The 19,388-nt window shown below is 39.6% G+C and overlaps 1 long non-coding RNA gene across 2 annotated transcripts in view; it reads left to right on the top strand.

Moving 5' to 3' along the window:
* Positions 1 to 2,570: 2,570 nt before the first annotated feature.
* LOC144379329 (uncharacterized) overlaps positions 2,571 to 19,388 on the top strand; it is a 220,092-nt gene continuing 203,274 nt past the window's right edge. For both annotated transcript variants that reach the window (XR_013442150.1, XR_013442149.1), the window contains exons 1-2: positions 2,571 to 2,761; positions 11,025 to 11,101. This is a non-coding gene — a long non-coding RNA (uncharacterized LOC144379329). The remainder of the gene's footprint in view (positions 2,762 to 11,024; positions 11,102 to 19,388) is intronic.

The following is a 19,388-nucleotide window of genomic DNA, read 5'->3' as shown; positions in this document are numbered from 1 at the left end:
CCACCCCATTGTTCCTATTGTTCTGCAATTTCACCAGTGTATCCCTAGGTATAGTCCTAAATTCATATTTTGAGCTAAGCACCATCTATCCATTCCTAATGTGAAACAGCATTGTTTTCCTTTGGGGAACTGATCTGGAAATATTTGATATTTTCTCCCTCTCTTTCTAAAGGCTTGTCTTTCTAGCTCTCAGATAATTCAGATACTCAACTCCTGTACTGATCCTCTCATTTCCTTCTCTTCTTTTTCTCCTATTTCTGTTGCTTTACTTTCTGTTATGCTTTTTTGGAGATTTACCTAACTTTATCTTTGGTGGTATTATGAAATATTAGATGTGAGATACCTCAAAAAACAAAACAAAACAAAAAACAAACATCAATTCCCTCAGAGAGATGTAACACATTCCTCCAGTGTTTGGTGCTCCCTCTATGTCTGCTTGTAGCTACAAATAGGACATGATAAAGCTAACTTAACAAAGTACCCTACAGCAATTAAAAGGAATGAACTACTGAAATACGGAACAACATAGGCCAATTTTACAAATATATTGTTGAACCAAAGAAGTTAGACTAAGAGTGTATATGATTTCATTTATATATGTTTTAATCAGACAAACCTCATCCATGTTGTTAGATTCTCTTGGAGGAATTGCTGGTTTGGGGAGGGCATAAGGGTTGCTCAAGGGTGCTGGTGATGTGTTATTTCCTGAGCTGGGTATAACCTACCTAAATGTGTTTTCTTTTTTGATAATTCATCAGACTTAACCATTTTGCATTTTTGAGTATATATTATACTTAACAAATATTTTAAAATTCTTATTGGGACAATCCTTACACAATTTTTTTTTTTTAATGCACCAAAAGCTCTTTGTGGGAGAAAGTAAAACACAATGATTTGAAAGCACGGGTCTTGGGGTGCGTGGGTGGCTCAGTCGGTTAAGCGCCTGACTTTAGCTCAGGTCATGATCTCAGGGTCCTGGGATGGAGCCCCGCATCGGGCTCCCTGCTCAGTGCGGAGTCTACTTCTTCTTCTCCCACTGCCCCTCCTCCCTTCTCATCTGTTCTCTCTTTCTCTCAAATAAATAAATAAAATCTTTTAAAAAAACACACAGCTCCTTATTGTAGGATCATCTACCTACACTTATCCTATGGAGGGAAAATCCTAATATTAGAATCTCTCATTCTTTCCTACTGGGCTGATTTTCTAGGATAGACTATGTGCATCTCCTGACTGAAAGGTAGAGCTTTGCCACATTCAAGAAGCTGAGTTCCTCCCTCAGATATGAAGGGGCTATTTGCACATATACACAGACTTTTAAAAAATTAATAACATGTTTATTACTTTTTAAAGTGTACAATTCAGTGGCCTTACATTATTCAACTCAATCCTTAAAACCCTATAAAGTTGGTATTAATGTCACCCCCACTTTATAGATGCTGACACTGAGGCCAGGAAGGATTAAATGGCTTCCCAAATACCTTGAATGAGAGCATAAATATAAAGTACTAAACAACATGCATTCAACAAGATATTCAATAAATATTAATTCTCTTTTCCTTTTGTTAAGTAATTAAGGGACATTTTGGATATTGTCATAATATACCAATCATTATTTAACATTGACTTAGTCTATGTTCAGTTCCAGGCACATGTGAAATCCTGGGGGATAGTGATGATTGGCCTTTGCCCCTGCCCGCACAAATGTTCACAGATGCCTGAGAAAGAGACTCATAAACAGACTAATAAACATTTGTCACATTTGTCACATCTGTGACAAATGTTTAGATAACAGTTATCTGGTGATAACCTTATCTGTATCTAGCACAAAGTGTGAGTTAGAGAAAGCAAGTTGGAACCAATTTTCAGTACAAAATTATTATTTTAAATATTTAAAACTCTCTTAAGCAGCATGTAGACATATGAAAAGAGCCAAACATTGATTGCTCATGGAGCTTCCCCATTCAGCAGAGAGACACAGCATATGAGCACACACAGTAAAATGAATAATATCTGGTTTCTATGGGAAGTAAGAGCCCAGTAAAGAGCAGATCGCCTCCAGCTGGGGCTAGTCTGAGAAGGCTAGAATTAGCACTTAAAAGGAGAGCAAGAATTTAGAAGCTCAGAGAAGTAAAGTGGACACTTAAGATAAGAATGTGTTTAATTTTATTCACTGATTCATGCCACACTTATTTATTAAGCATATAAAATATTCCAGGCATAAGGAAATCACAAGAGGCACAAAGATGAATAAGATATAATTTGTACATGAGAAGAGCTCACTATCCAACGGGAGAGAAATAATTGCGTAGACTGAGCCCTGAGTGATGATTCTCTGTGAATGAATCCACACATATGGGGGTGAAGAGGGCCCTTGATGGGAATTTGGCCCTCCAGGAGGGTCTTTTTCAGAGCGATCCAGAATAGTGGGTTAGCTATATTGCTCCTCGTGGTGCTAGTGCTCATGGTTCTTTAGGGGAGTCTCGGCAGCCAGAATCAGCAGGGACTAGTGCAGATATAAAATAAGCAAAGTAGAAGCAGAGACAAAACACAAGAGTGGGCTAAGATGCGAGTCCAAAGAAGTATGTTGGCAACAGAGTTGACAAAGCCCTGAGGGGTTCTTGCAGAAGGAGCTCGAGTGGTCTGCTGAACTCCCATCGATTGATAGGTTGTGGATCATGGACAACAAGCCTGCCTACAAGCAGACAGGACAGACGTTTTGCTACTGCTCTGAACAGTATTCTCCCATCAAACAAGGAGACAGGTCTGTGTTGTTGGTCAAGGGGACAGGAAAGACTTCACAGAGGAGGTGATGTGCATGTTGGCCTTTGAAAGTTGGAGAGGTTTCTGCTGGGTGCAGACGGGGGGCCATGAGAGGTCACTTCATGCAGGGCGCACAGCATGCTCAAAGGCTTGGGGGCGAACGAGTGCATGGCTACATGGGGTGTGCAGGGAATATGAGCATTCTGGCTTTTTTAGCACATCGCATGAGTGGGAAGAAACAGTGGGATATGGTGCTTACAGAGAATTTCAGAGAACTCTAATTAGATGTGAAGGGGGGAAGAAAGCTTTGTTGCAGAAATGGTGTGAGTTTTTTTCTTAGTTTTCCAGTTATATCTATTTTCCCTTTAGGTCCAAATAGGATTAAGATTTTATACATTTTACAAATTGAATGGACTTCATTGTTATTTTTCAAAAAGAAGGACTTAACGGTGGTGTGGAGGTTATTTTATGTGTCAATTTGACTCGGGTGCCAAGTAGGTGGTCAGACATTATTCTGGGTGTTTCTGTGAGGGTATTTTTGGATGAGGTTAACATTTAAATCAGTAGACTGATTAAAGCAGACTATGTATGTGCACACACACACTCTCTCTCTGTTGGTTCTGTTTCTATGGAGACTCCTAATTCAAATGCCAAGAACCTCTTGTCTGACCCACTATCCAGCCATTCTTTATCCAGTTATCAGACTTATGTTTTGAAATACCCCAACATTTCACAAGGAGCAACCTGAGATGAATCTGTGGAGCAAGAAACAAATTAGGAAGTGTGAAGTGTCCTAGCAAGTTTCCTGGGGGTGGGGGGTGAGGGGTCATTAGCGCCTTGATTTCTTCATACACACGTGTGCACACACATCATGGCTCAGAGACAACTGCTCAGGAATGTGAGTCTCATGGATCTCAGTCCAAATCCCTGCTCCATTTCCTGCCACTTGCAGAATCAGAGGCAATAGCTTAACTTCAGAGGCCTCGATGTATTCCTCTGTAAAATGAGAGCAATGCGGAGCTTACCCACAGGTCCAGGTGGGATGAGGTATCCAAACACTTGTCACGAAAACCACCGTAAATACCAGTGCCTTCCCTGAGTCCTTGTGAGCGCGAGATTATGTTAGTCCTCTGTCCTCTCTGTGCTTCCTCACCTTGCCTCTAGGACCACCCCCACGATGAGAAATGCACAGTAATTGGAAGAAAATCCCTTTTGTAAACCTTTGGGTTTCCAGTGTCTTCTGAGCACATGCAAGTTTCAGTTGTTCCTTGGTTTATTGTCATAGGAAACACCAAGAATAAACTTTCATTATCTATGGCCAGGCGTTTAATATACCATGTAGTCATCATCCAACAAAGAGATGGTTGTACCCTAAAATATTTTGCCTTTTAGTACGTATGAAGTCATTCAGATAATGAAATCTCAGGAAAAAGAAAGCTAAGGGATCATGCAAATCCATTCTTGCAGAGCTGGGCCTGTGGTTACACACACACACACACACACACACACACACACACTCATAAACATTAACAACCACCCACAAATATGTTTTATGAGCTTTCATGAGAAGCCTCCAGGGGCTTTTGCAAAGTCACCTGGTTAATCTCTAAATTAATCTTTGTGCAAACAAAATTCCTATCGGCTGTTTGGCAGGTGACCTCAGAGACAAGGCAATATATAAGCTTCTGACAGTCCATTGTGGGCTCGATGTCTTTAAGATCTCTCTTTTTTGCCCCCGACCAGCACACTGAATACTTCAAACTGTACTCCTTAAGTCCTGATATGTGCATGTATATGTGTGCAGTAGTAGTTTTTTTTTGCCTTTCAATTAAACTCTCCAGACTATAAACATACCCTCAATGTCCTACGTTTCAGGGTCATGGTCTGTTAGAATTGGAAAGAAAGAGCGATCATCTGGCCTGAACCCCTCTTTTTGCAACTGCGTAAGATGATAGAAGGAAAACATCAACTTTCCTGTGTTCCTGTTATGGGTTGAATTGTGACCCCAAAAATGATATGTGGAGGTTCTAACCCCTGGTACCTGTGGATTTGACATCATTTGGAAATAGTGTCTTTGTAGGTGTAATTAAGTTAAAATGAGATCACACTGGAGTAGGGTGCACCCTCAATCCAATCTGATTGGTATCCTTATAAGAGGAAAACTCCATGTGAGGAGAGATGCACATAGAGAGGACCCCACGTGAGGACACAGGCACACGGGGGAAGGCAGCCGTGTGACCATGGGGAGAGAGAGACTGTAGGTATGCAGCTCTAAGACAAGAAATGCCAAGGGTTGCTGGAAACAAGCAGAGACTAGGGGAGAGGGTATAGCCCTGCTTGCACGTTGATTTTGGACTTGCAACCTCCAGAATTGTGGGAGAATAAATTTCTGTTGTTTTGAGACACCCGGTTGTGCTACTTGGTTAAGGAAGCCCTATGAAGCGAATAGAATCCCACAATAGAAAACAAGCGGACCGTTGCTTGAATACTCTGCTGATTTTCTAGATTGATAAAACGAAGTGAGAGCAGCAGAATTTCTTTGTAAGAGGGATTAAATAACAGTTACATGATGGGAGATTGAAGGTGCCTATGCACAGTATGAGAAATTGTCAATTGCTGATATCAGAAAATGGGAGGGACCATTGGAATCACGAGAGGTTACACCTAATATCCCTATTCCAAAAAAAGGAAATAGCAAGCATTTTAATTGCTAGACAGATGATTTGGTGCTCCTTTGGAAGGGCAGAAAATGTAAGAAATTTAAAGCTGAACATATATTGCTCTCTTTCTTCTCATGGCCTTGCTTAGGGAAGTTTGTGAAAGATACTACTCATGCTTGAGACAGGTTTTGTTTTGATTTTTTTTTAAGATTTTATTTATTTATTTATTTATTTATTTGAGAGAGAGACAGAGAGCATGAGTGAGGGGAAGGGTGGAGAGAGAGGTACAAGCAGAGGCCCCGCTGAGCACAGAGCCAGATGTGGGGCTCAATCCTAGGACCCCGAGATCATGATCTGAGCCGAAGTCAGACGCTCAACCGACTGAGCCACCCAGGCACCCCTTGAAACAGGTTTTTTCACCAAATCTTGATCAAAAAGCAATGGATATGATTCATCTTGATGGTGATGATGAAAATAATCCAAGTTCCATTACATCTGTTGCAAGGTTAAACTTACCACAAACTTGTGCCCTGGGGATGAAGCCCAGCCAAACCGCAAAGGCTAATCCAGAGAGAGAATTAGTGAGAATGACACTTTAGACTCAAACAAGAATGCTTTCACGTCAGTTTGCTATTGAACCAGCAATCAAATGACACAAAAGGTACTCATGAGACCAGGGACACTTGGAAGCTTGAGCTGTGATCAGTCTTTCCATTAGTCTTCTGGTTCTCCTGATCTCAGAGGGGTAGCCCAAAGTCTACGTGTTTTCAGCAGCCCTCATGATAAGGTTGAAGGATCCTAGAAATGCTGCCTTGAGGTGGAAAAGGAGCTCCATCTCAGTCTTCTGGGGTCCACTCTAGTAACAAATTAACTGAAAAGTAAAAATAAAATACAAGAGTGCACTCAAGTTTCATATTTTACATGGCTATTTGTTATTCCCTCAGTGGGTCTACTTAAATTTTCCTCTAACAGGCTGAACCATAGACACCATGTTATGTATGCCCTGATCAAATGTGTTACAAAAGCAAAGGTTTTTTTTTTTTTCATCTCCTGTCTTGAGACATGTTCTGTAGATCCTCTCTTTGCTTTCTATTGCTATTTTATACATACATCATAGGTGTCCAGTTACTTTTCAGTTATAAGAATAAGTCTCATTTTGAAAATTAAGACACTCTGGATTCAGTAAAATACCAAAACAAGAGAACTTATCCAAATGGCCAATACACATATGGAAAAAATAATTAAAGTCACTCCTATCCAGGGACATGCAAATCAAAATAACAATACCATAACGCATAGCAGGAGGGGAAGAATGAAGGGGGGGAAATCGGAGGGGGAGACGAACCATGAGGGACGATGGACTCTGAAAAACAAACTGAGGGTTCTAGAGGGGAGGGGGTGGGAGGATGGGTTAGCCTGGTGATGGGTATTAGAGAGGGCGCGTTCTGCATGGAGCACTGGGTGTTATGCACAAACAATGAATCATGGAACACTACATCTAAAACTAATGATGTAATGTATGGTGATTAACATAACAATAAAAAAATTTAAAAAAAACTGGTAACAGTTTTAAAGGTCTGCATCACACAGTGATGTCAAGAGTGCCACAAAAACATCCCCTCATACGTTTTGACAGAAATGTGAATTGTTACAGAGTTTTTAGACAACAGTCTAGCAACATCCATGAAAACGTGAAATTAAACATTTCCTTTGACCCTGAAATCTCACCCCTGGGAATCTCTTCCACAAAATGAAAACGCAAATGTGTCAGAGTATACATGATAGAATCGTTATTAAAACATTGGTTTGTAGGGGGAAAAATTAGAAGACCAGTGAAAGTCCATCAACTGGAGATTGTCAGAATAAATCATGCTGCAGTCACCACAGTGATATTGAATAGTATGTAGTCATTAAGACAAAATACAGGAAAGTTTATATAATAGGGCCTCACTAGGAAAGACAAGCAAAGAACAATGATCTTATTAACTTCAATGTATGTACAAATAAAGAGATATATTTATGTTCATTAATTATATATAATTATATATTTTATATTCTGTTATATATGAATAAATATTGATTTGTTACATATATTAGCTTATTGACATGAATTATGAATTATCTGGCTGTAGTGAAGGGCAAGTTTGGAGTTGGGAAGAAAGGAAGTAGAGAGGGAGGTTCAAACAAAGTAAAAAAAATGTAAAGTGATAATAATAGCAGTGTGTATGTATACTATGATCACACTAGCATGTGTATGCAATTATATACACACAATTATATTGCATAATTAAATCAGAGACAAATACAGGTATGTATAGATAACTAGACTTGGTGACTCTGTCCATTTCCAAAATTTTGGGACACAAAGAAAGAAAAACCAGTAAAGCAAGTCCTATTTTCTATTTTTTTTTTTTTTTTTTTTTGAGAGAGAGCCCAAGCAGGGGGAGGGACAGGAGAAGAAGGAGAGGGAATCACAAGCCAACTCCACACTGAGCTCAGAGCCTCACACAAGGCTCAATCTCACGACCCTGAGATCATGACCTGAGTGGAAACTAAGAGTCCAAAGCTTAACCAACAGAGCCACCCAGGTGCCCCCCTACTTTCTATTTTTTAACAACCCACTTATAGGAATTTTTTTCTGTGTAAAAGTTTGTATGTGGCCAGAAGGGATTAGAATCAAGAGGGCAAGGTTGACAAGCTGGTATCTTCCCTAATAGCTCCAGTATTTCCTAGTCCAATCCGGTGCCCAGAGATCTGCCTTTTTCTGTCTAGTCCCTGAAGTTTAATGGCTTTGTGCAGAATAACCATTTGCTCAAACTAGGGGAAGTGCTTCATGCTGCATTAAGGAGAGCTCTCAAAACTTCTGGGTTCTAAAGGAATGTTTACCCATCTAAAGGACTACATAAATGTATCAGAAATTCTAAAAATTCAAAGATTGACTGTGGAATTATTAAGCCTCTCTCTTGCGTGTGGAAAGGAATTTATGCTTTATTATTCAGATTTTTAACCTGAATAAAGATTCCAGGAATTCATTCAGTCTATGAATTGTGATTATCAATTAATAATAAATGTGTTTGTATCTTAGAAGGAGCTATTCTATAATTACTCTTATTTCTTAAACAACTGAAAATACATGCACTGCATAATATCTTTATTGCAGATATCATGTCATTGCTGTTCCTAATAGAAGTATACTTCCTTGCATATCACTAATATTTCAATTTTTAATGGGACAAGAAAACCTTTTCAGAATCTTGTATTATCACTAACTGCATTTGATTTAATGTCTTAGAGAAACACCCTTGCACTTGTCTTTGTTTTGTCTTTCAAATATTGAAGAAATTCTGGGAAATAAGACATATTTCCCCCAGAACATGCAGAAACAATAAATATTATGGCATGTTGGACAACTGTCCAATTTCAGTACTCAGGGTACTTCGAGAACAGAGCTTACCCCTGGATGCACTGGGACGGGGCCACATCAGTCATGTGACAAAACAGCTGCATCAGTCCCAAGGTGGGAAATCCTTTCCCAAGTATTTTCTAACAAATTACTATTTTATGTTCATTGAATTTTTATCCCTGAAGGTGAGAGAGAAAATACATTTATGTGAGAGAGGAAGCAGGACTAGTTCAACTAATATCAGAAGAGACAAAGAAGAAAAGAACATTTCTTGAAACTTTTTCCACAAGAAAGGAGCAGAAATAGGTATATAAATTGAGAAATTAAATCTCACTGTTTTCTGCAAAAGTGACATGATTCACATGAGAAAGAAGGAAATCCTGCCATTTGCTACAACACAGATGGACCTTCAGTGCATTATGCTAAGTGACATAAGTCAGACAGGAAAAGACAAACACTGTATGATCTCACTCGTATGTGACATCTAATAATACAATAACGCTGAACTCATAGAAGCAGAGAGTAGAACTGGTGGTTGCCAAAGGCTGAGAGGGGCAAGGGAAATTGGGGAAATGCTGGTCGAAGGGTACAAACTTCCAGGGAGAAGGTGAATAGGTTCTAAGGATCTAATGTACAACAGTGTGATTATAGTCAATAATACTGTATTATATATACTTTGAAGTTGCAAAGAGAGTAGATCTTCAATGTTCTTACCACAAAAAATGAAATGATAATTATATAATTTGATGGACATGTTAACTAACTCTATGGTGGCAATCATATTGCAATATATGAGTCTATCAAATCAACGGTTGTGCACCTTAAACTTACACAATGTTAAATGCCAAATATATCTCAATACAGCTTGAATGGGGAAGAAGCGGAAAAGCAAAATTGCTAAGCAAATAAAAGGGGGGGTTGCAATAGTATTAGCTACCATTTATTGGGTTCTTATCAAATAGCAACCATAGTACTGTTTTAAAGTTATATTACTTTCATGCTCACACCTCATCACAGTGCTATGCCTCATAGCACCATTTTCAGAATATGAAGCTCATTTTGCCTGGAGAAAAGGAAATTCCCAAACGAAGCCATATAACTCTTGGTTTTAGAGCAATGGAGCCAGAAGAAATCGGGTTTTGCTATAGAAAGTAATTGGGTTCCCCTCCTTAGTACAGTGCGAGTCCCCAGTGCCACACATCACTCTGGGTCAACCCTTAAAATCTGTCCATTTGCAGGGACAGCAGAGGAAAGCAGAAAATTCCTTCCCAAGTCAGCTTTCTGTCTGAACTGCAAAGAATAGGTCAGGACTGGACTAACAGAGCAGCTCCTTAGGTGTTTCAGTGTCCTACAAAAGACAAAGCATTGTTTGTTCACATCCAACTTTCTATTCCAGAATCAAAATTATATTCCACCTCGATCTGTTAGAGATTGTGGTTGGCAAGGTTTATACCATAGGTTTCTCTGCAAGAATGTCAACTCAGCACAGACAGAAACTTTTAGTCTTCTGGGCACATCATAAGGTTCACGGAATAAAGAAATGAACACCTACCTTAAGGGGGCGCCCTTGTCTGGTTCACATCTGTATCTCTCTTCCTCTGTCCTTGCATCACTTTCTTGCTCCTGGTGAGGCAAATGGAAGATAAGGCAGAAGCGTGGTTACATGAGAAAAGGCCTAAACTTGCTTTACTCGGGAGGAATGCATACAAATATGATGATGACAATGCTCTTGTCCTAAGTGCTGGGTAGAAGAGAGATGCATAGATATATTTTCATCTCATCCCAATCTAGAAGTTACTTTTCCCTCAAAAGGGCAAATCCAGAGCAGTGTATCTCAGAACACAGGCCTTCTTGCAGCACATACAGCAGGAAATACTTTTAATAATGATTTTGTTGTTGTTGTTTACCTAAGAGGAACTTACTGAGCAACAGCATAAATGGTGACTAATTTTTTTTCCACCTATAGCTACAAAGATCTACTTTCAGAAACAGAAATTCTGGTGCATTCTATTGACTGGGCGTCAAAGGGTTCACACTGCTTTATATTCATCATTTTATTTACACCTCATGGCAACCTTCTGATGTAGATAATTTATGGAATGTTTTTTCCAACAGAGATGCCTAGGGGATGAACATTCTCCATAAACCACATGTTTATGAGAATTTTTTATTTTTTTTGCTTTTATTGTTATTTTTTTTAGCACTATGGTGACCTGCAGGAAAGTGATAAGGGCGGACTTCCCAACAATATCAAGTAGCAGCTGACTACACAAGATAGGTGAGTTCACTGTGGCCAGCTCTCCAGACCCACTACAGCTTGCTATGTGCGAGGACCTCCAGCCAAGTGAGTCTCTGTGGGATGGGGATTGCATTCTCTTTGGATATCTATGATTAAATGAACAAAACTGTGCTTTTTATCAGCCAAGGAAGTATTATTTTACTGTAGCTTTCTTTCAGTTTCTGTTTTTTTTGTTTTTTTTTCCTGGTGGCCTCTGATCCATAATATCTTGGTTTCTTCTATAGGTAATATAGGTAGGAACTATTACTAATAATTCCATTTTACAGATAAGAAAATAGAAATACAAAGAAGGGGTTAAGTATCTTACTCAAAATCACAAAATTAGTAAATGTTAAGGCCAGGATATGGAACACTGAGCACTGTCTTTTTTCCATTGGATATTCTTTCCTGCTTTGTCAAAGATGAGTTGACCACAGAGTTGGGAGTCCATTTCTGGGCTCTCTACTCTGTTCCTTTGATCTATGTGTCTGTTTTTGTGCCAGTACCATATTGTCTTGATGACGACAGCTTTGTAATAGAGCTGGAAGTCAGGTATTGTGATGCCACCAGCTTTGGTTTTCTTTTTGGTTTTCTGTATCTCTCTTGCTGAGTTGACATTCCTCTGGCTATTCAGGGTCTTTTCTGGTTCCATACAAATTTTAGGATTGTTTGTTCCAGCTCTGTGAAAAACGTCGATGGTATTTTGATAGGGATTGCATTGAATGTGTAGATTGCTCTGGGTAGCAGTCAAACTCTCACTCTTGCAGATGACATGATACTCTATGTGGAAAATCCAAAAGACTCCACCCCAAAATTGCTGGAACTCATACAGGTATTCAGCAACGTGGCAGGATATAAAATGAATGCACAGAAATCAGTTGCATTTCTATATACTAACAATGATACAGAAGAAAGAGAAATTAGGAGTTGATCCCATTTACAACTGCACCAAAACCCATAAGATACCTAGGAATAAACCTAAGCAAAGAGGTAAAGAATCTGTACTCTACAAACTACAGAACATTTATGAAAGAAATTGAGGAAGACACAAAGAAATGGAAAAACATTCCATGCTCATGGATTGGAAGAATAAATATTGCTAAAATGTCTATGCTACCCACACAGTGATTTCTTAAATAAGGTTGCTTGCTCAAAGGTTATTAAGGTCTTTTCTGAACTTTATACCAGGTCTGTACGTGCATTTAATAAATATTTGGTGAAAGAATGACTGACTGAATTAATGAAATAATGAGTGAATGAAGCCCTAAAGAACACATAATATAAATTATGGTATTAAATTTATAAACAGGAAATGATACTTCTGCTCTGGAGGAAATAAAATTAAAACAGATGTCCTCAGGCAGTAGTAATAAAGGTGATTAGAAAAAGAGAGACTTTGAAAACTGCATTTTAGAATAAACAGCCTGGATGTGGGCTAATAGACCAAAGTCTGAGATGTAGCCTAAATATACCCTCACTCTTTAACTTTGCAGAAAGCCCTAGTATCACTGAGCTTCAGTTTCTCCTTCCATGAAAGGAGAAAATAATTGTTACCCTGCCAAACTCAAAGAGCTGCCAGGAAGATCAAATGTACTCAGGGATGTGAACATGATTTATAAAGTGAATACACTATAGAAAGTAATTATTGGTAGAGAGGGTTGAAATGGGGAAAGTGCTTGAATGTGAATAGGGGGGCAGTACAGAGATTAAACAGGCCAAGAAATATATTAAAATCTATGTTAAATAAATATCACACAAATGAACACACACACACTTACACACGCCTGTGAAATCCATTAGGTCCAGAGGAGCTTCTGACAGGGTTTTCACTGGTGGAGTGGAGGATTGTTGTACTTGAGTTGTTGTGCATCACACCCCTACCTAAGTAAGGCACTGTGAGGACACAGGAAGAGCAGCAGGGTTCCAGAATATTCCAACAGAACTGTGGGTCTCCCCGTCAGCTTTCTATCTCACTGGTATTTTCCTTCAAGGAGAAAGAAAACGTTTCCCACTGTAGAAGCAGATCATGAGGAAAGGTTAAACATTTTTAACAGGGACTGGTAATGAAAATGTTAGGGTTTAAGGGCACCTGGCTGGAGCAGTCAGTTGAATGTCCAACTCTTGGTTTGGCTCAGGTCGTGATCTCAGGGTCATGAGATCGAGCCCCATGCTGGGCTCCATGCTCGGTGAGGATTCTGCTTGAAATTCTCTCTCCCCCTCTCTCTCTGCCCCTCCAACTTGTTCTCTCTCTCTCTAATAAATAAATAAATCTTTAAAAAAGAAAAGAAAATGTTAGGGTTTGGAGGACATAGGGTTTGGGAAAGGAATGGTATCTGCAAAAAAGATGGGTATGTCCTGGGCACAGAAAAACAAGGACCCCTAGAGTGATGCTAGACATCTTTTTTCTTTTTTTTATTATTATTATGTTATGTTAATCACCATACATTACATCATTAGTTTTTGATGTAGTGTTCCAGGATTCATTGTTTGCGTATAACACCCAGTGCTCCATGTAGTACGTGGACATCATTTTTCTTATAACTCAGGCTTACCATACTTTATGAGTTAGTAGTTTTCGTGAGTTACTTTATCTTTACAAACATTCTAGGGCACAGAAAATACTGCCATTTAGGATGTATTCTGTCAAGGGGAATATCTTCAGTTTTGATGAAAAAAATAGTAAACACAATAATCATAACAATAAAAAAGCTGCTAATATTTACTAAATGCTACTAAGTTCCAGAACGTTCTATAAGAAACCTGACTTACTCAATACTGATCCTCCTGGCAGAGCAGGGTAAGTATCCAATTTTCTGTTTGAAGAAAGAGAAATTAAGATTAAGGAAGCATTAAGTGAAGCACGTCCGAGGTCACAGAGTTAATAAGTGATAGAATCAGGTATCCTTCCATTACACCACCCTGCCTCAAACACATTTTGAGAAGGTTGGTCAGCCATTTTGTGGCTACAGACCAATGTCCAATGCTAAAATTTTGCATGGTGATGTGGAGAGAATAAATGTTTACAGAGCACTTACTATGTTCTATACATATTTCGTGCCTGTGTTTCATTTGATCACAGAACAGCACTAGGAGGTACATGTCTCTATGTCAGGATGACATGGGAGAGCTGAGCATAGAATGCCTTCTAGCAACATGCTCCATCCTCCAGAACATACACTGCTTGGTAGGATACATTTTATTTTATTTTATTTTATTAATTTATTTTTTTAAAGTAAGTTCCATGCCCAGTGTGGAGCCCAACTTGGGGCTTGCACTCACTACCCTGAGATCAAGAACTAAGCTGAGGTCAATAGCTGGACACTTAACTGACTCAGCCACCCAGGCACCCCCAGGAAACATTTTACTTTTAGCTTCTGTCAACAGCTGACTTAAATCATGTGAATATTCTACTCTACTCATGCTCCCTGCAGAGTGGAATCACTAGATTTTATCTTCGTTGACTAAACCACACCGGCATATCTTCAACTATCTCTCTGGGCCGTCATATGACATTTTGCGTCCATTGTGTTTCTTCTCTGCACAGGAAAAATTCCATCCAAGTAATTGGCTGTTTAGCATAAGTTTACGGTATCTTCATTTGTTAACAAATGTATGTGTGCTTGAGCCAACCTGTTGCATAATTACGTGGCAAGTACCTCTCACTGCTTTGCACATGCAGCTCTATAGTGACCAGCATATTCCTATTTCTCTTGGCAAACAGCCTTTTGCTTTGACATTATTAGGTTTTGCTTTCTAAACCTCCTATAACTAAATATATGAAAAATAAAAATAATTATTTAAAAAAATATATAGCTGAGAAAAGAAATACGCACTGCTTTGCATCACTGAAGACATATGTACATATGAACGGAATAAAAGGAGAAAACACACACGTGTAGTTGGATACACCATTCTGGGAAATACTGCTACATTTCTTAGAGGGAGACAAGCATGAGGTGAATCTAACAACCCACCCAAGTATCCACAAGACCTGGCTTCTTTAAGTTCCTTGGGGACATCCGTGCGAGTCAGCCTGAGAGGTCACATAAAATGTTACCTGCTGACTTTCTTCCCACCACCCACTGTGGTGTAGTCTTCTGTCCCCCTGCTCTGCATGGACTGCATTGGAGATACCAGCCACATGGGGCTGACCAGCAGGAGGAGTCAGCCCGGATTAATCGGGCAGCTCCTAAAGAACCGTGCCCACTGCAAATGTGGGCTCCGTGGGCAAGTTCTTGTTCAGTTAAGTCCTCTTTGCAGTTCCAGAAGCATCCATACAAAATGATCCACTCAACACACAAGAGTTAGAACTAGATAGGTGGTTATTGTAGAAATGATGGTTGAGTGATTGCAGTGACCTACCAGTGATTTGTTCCAGGTTAAAAAGGGGATGTGTGGATGAGGGAAGGACATCTGTACCCCAGCAATGTCACCGGTGCGATAATAGGAAAGACAAAGGGAGCAATGACAACAGCCATGAGAATCTTGCATAAAGTAACCTCAGAACTCACGGTGGTGGCCATCATCACCACATCTGATATGCATTTCAAGAAACCTGTTCTCCTGGGCCATCTCCTGTCATAGAAAAAGTCTACAGCATGTTTGGTTTTACAGTTCTGAAAAAGGATCTGGCGCTATGGAGAAATTAGGGTTTCAGGCAAGAAGCCCGGTCAAGCCAAAACCAGTTGACAGTAGGACCCTAAAAAGAACTAGACATTCAGGTGAGAAGCTGTGACCGAACAGAGTAGAAGAAACTCAGGTGGTAGTCCAAACTGCTCTGTGGGAAGCATTATACTGGGGCAAATGCACTTACGGTCCCTAAGGAATTCACCAGCCGTGAACACACACAGTAATTGCCCACATACATTGAGAAAGGAGAAATAGACTGCTCACATACATTTGTGTCCTTGTCCCCAGCAAAGTGTCCATGACAGGACACAGCCTAAAACAGATCACTGCACATCATCCTGAAGAGACAGGATCTGTCAGAGAAAGGCACTTTGATAATTAGAGCTAAAAGAGAAGAAAACATATAGAGTAAGAGAACCAAGAAAGCCAGAGAGATGGCACCTAGGTATATGCAAGTGACTGACATTTGCAGAAAGAAAATTGAAGCTAGGGGATGTTTTGGCAGGGCTGGTGGGCCAGGGCTGACCTTGGAAGAATTTCTGAGGGGAGAAAAGGGCTTTGGGAAAGGAAGGAAGAGACAGAGAGAGTGACTTCCAGGCTTGAGGAGGTCATGCCGACGCCAGGGATGGCATGTGGGAAAGCAGGAATAGAGGATGCTTACCAATGCAAGAAAGGTAGAGAGGAGAAGAGAAGTGTCGTAGGTTTCAGCGTGAAGCTACTGATATATTTTTCTCATTATTAAGAGTACACAGTTGCATTCTAACTGTGTCAGAATGAGCTGGAGAATATTCCTCATTGGAGAAGTGGCTGTTTCTCAGTATGTATGACAGTACGAAGAAGATCTTAATTACACTAATAGATTTAAATTATAACTTTGTGTATTGCACAAGCAGTTCCTTGCCATGCTCTGAATGAATTATTTTTCTGTAACTTTTACGATCAGGAATCTGAGTTTGTCATTCAGAAGCTTTAGCGGGTAGTGCAGTAGGATTTATGAAGTGCCACAGTGGATACCAAGAAGAAAAGGACTCTATTGTGTCATCCACATAAAAGTTTTCGTTGTTGATTTCCTGCCTAAGGCTTCTTAAAATCTGGAGGCATCTACCGTACAAATGGCAGTTGACTTGCCATAATTTAATTAAATGTATATATTCTATTACTGTAAGTGACCATAGAGAGTATACATACATGTGTCTGGCATTTTTGCAAATATTAACCAGTCATTTAAGTATACACACACACATCCACGCACACATCAGCAGATTACTTTTTCTGCAGGTGTTGGGACAGGGCAATTGAGTTCAGGTCTTTACGGAGAGCTTTCAAAGTGCTGTCTGTGGCTGCTGATCAGTCTTGGAGCCACACGGGGCAAGCCCATCCCCCAAATTCTCCACTGCAATCCATCTTGAGTGATGCTGGATACCATTTTTCCCGGGCCTTCACTCCACCCAATGCACAGGGAGTTGGCATAAGGATAAAAGAAAAGGGCTTTATTACTTTTAAACCTGTTCCACACGTGTGCAGAGGATTATGCAGAAATGGAGGAGAACATATGGAATCCAGCATCGTGGGCTTTCCTCTGTGCTTTTGAGGAGATTAGAGGTGTGGGTGGGACAGTGACCACATCAGATCCTATAAAACCTCCACGAGCATGACTGAACAAAATAGTTTACTCTTACACTGTAATCATTCTTCAAACCAGACAACACTGCAGAAAGCCCTCTCTCACGATGACAGTCTTCCTGGGCCTCTTTAACTGGCTCTCATTATCCTCCAGAATTCCCACAGCATTATATTTGACAGGCACACATCCTAACTTTTCATCAAGGACTTAAACTATAAATAGAGCTTTATTTCTTCCTAACTGTCCTGTGGGCTCCTCAGTAGCATAAGATGATGTCTTTTCTTTCCGTTGCTTGTGCAATGCCCTAACTCAGAACAGGTCATAATGTAGTACCTTAATAATAGCATTTGACAAACCAATAGTTTTTGACCTATTAGTCCATCAATCATCTCAAATTTCTTCCTCAACCTGATGCTGATTGAAATCTATAGAATGAGGATGCATAGTTCTTCCTCTCTGAATTTCTCTGTTGGTAATTATACATCTGGGATTTTAGCTCTGAGCATTTCTTATAATTTATTTCCTAGTTTATTATTGATAAACTATTCCTTCCCTCTCTTTGACTATGGGGAAAAAATTTTAAGCTCAGATTGAAATCATAACAAATTCTCAGAAAAGAGGGTGTTTTTTTTTCTTGTCCTCAGAGGAACTATTATTATTTTAATTCATAATTCGAATTACAGTGCTGCTCATTGGGATAATTCTCCAATACCCCCAAACTACATTTTCTATAAGCATGTTTTGTTGTTAATGGACCATAGATTCCTGGGAAGAACTAAGCTATTAATTTGGTATATTTGGATTTCTTACCAGCTGGAAGAATTAGTTTCTGATACATTTAGAGTGTATTTAATAGTTCATTGATGCTTAGCTGAATTTTAAACTGGGATTGTTTTAAAATTATGAGTCACAGAGAATATTGGGGGGGAAAATGGAAAGTCTGAATTCCCATACATTATTTATTTCTGGCTTCCTTTAAGTATTATTCTTTCAAATCTTAATAGATTCAGAATGAGAAAAGTAAGATTAAGGTATAAGGGGATGTGAGCTTTATCCTGGATATCACAGATATAGAATAGAATGTAGGATATAAAATAGATCTCATAGATTTACTCTGAAACTTTTGACAAGTCAACCCTTTGGCACTCAGTTTGAATCCATGTGTGATAAGAAACAAAGAAAATTTATCTATATGCTTTCCTTCTTTCTCCTCATTTCCCCTTCTCTCCCTTTCCTTCCTTTCTTCCTTCTGTAACAATCATTAATGATAACTCATAAAATACAACAAAATACAACTTCACTTTGTCGTCTCCCACCACTACTTTAACTTGAGTTAAACAATGGAAATAATTTTTCCCCATTCCAGGATGGAAATTTGAGTAGATCCCATACAAGTTTTTCACATTCATTCTTAAGTAATGATGCAATCCTACATTTCCTATACAAGAAAAATGCCCTTTTTAATATTTCCAACCAGTACTTGGATAAAATGAATGCTTCATTCAAAGTTTCATTCTGGAATAAGATGTCACCCTCTCTCTTGTGGCTTGTGGTTCCCTGCAGCCTGCCTTTGCAGAGAGTGACCTATCCTCTCCTCTCCAGCCCTCCCTTCCCCACTTGTTCCTTAGGGTCACTATAAAAAAGAGGGTTATTTTGCAGAAAAATCTGGATCAGCCTCATACTTCTTAGTCCCTCTCCCTCTGCTTCATTTCTGTCTTTGGTTACTTTGTTTGCCTGTACTGAGATGAAAGGGGTGATTAACCAGGCACCATGTCAACTGATTCGGTTGTACTTTCTGCTTTTGGCTTTGTTCCTGCCTGGCTTGACTCTCTAGCGTCTGATGTCACTCTGTTCCACGGAGCCCTGTCATTCTGAAGTTAAAACTCGGCTCTATCAGCTTCTCCCCATATTTGCTTTCTCAGAACTATTGGCTGTGGTAATCACGCCTACTTGCTTGTCATATAGCTCAATTGGGAAATCCACCTCAGCTTTGCAAACTCCAGGAGGTGATGCCTTATGCCACTCCCCAGGGAA

The sequence above is a fragment of the Halichoerus grypus genome, chromosome 10 (assembly GCF_964656455.1).
Source record: "Halichoerus grypus chromosome 10, mHalGry1.hap1.1, whole genome shotgun sequence".
Classification (NCBI taxonomy): domain Eukaryota; kingdom Metazoa; phylum Chordata; class Mammalia; order Carnivora; family Phocidae; genus Halichoerus; species Halichoerus grypus.
The sequence above is the reverse complement of the archived record's forward strand: the minus strand, read 5'-3'. Positions and strand labels throughout refer to the sequence as shown.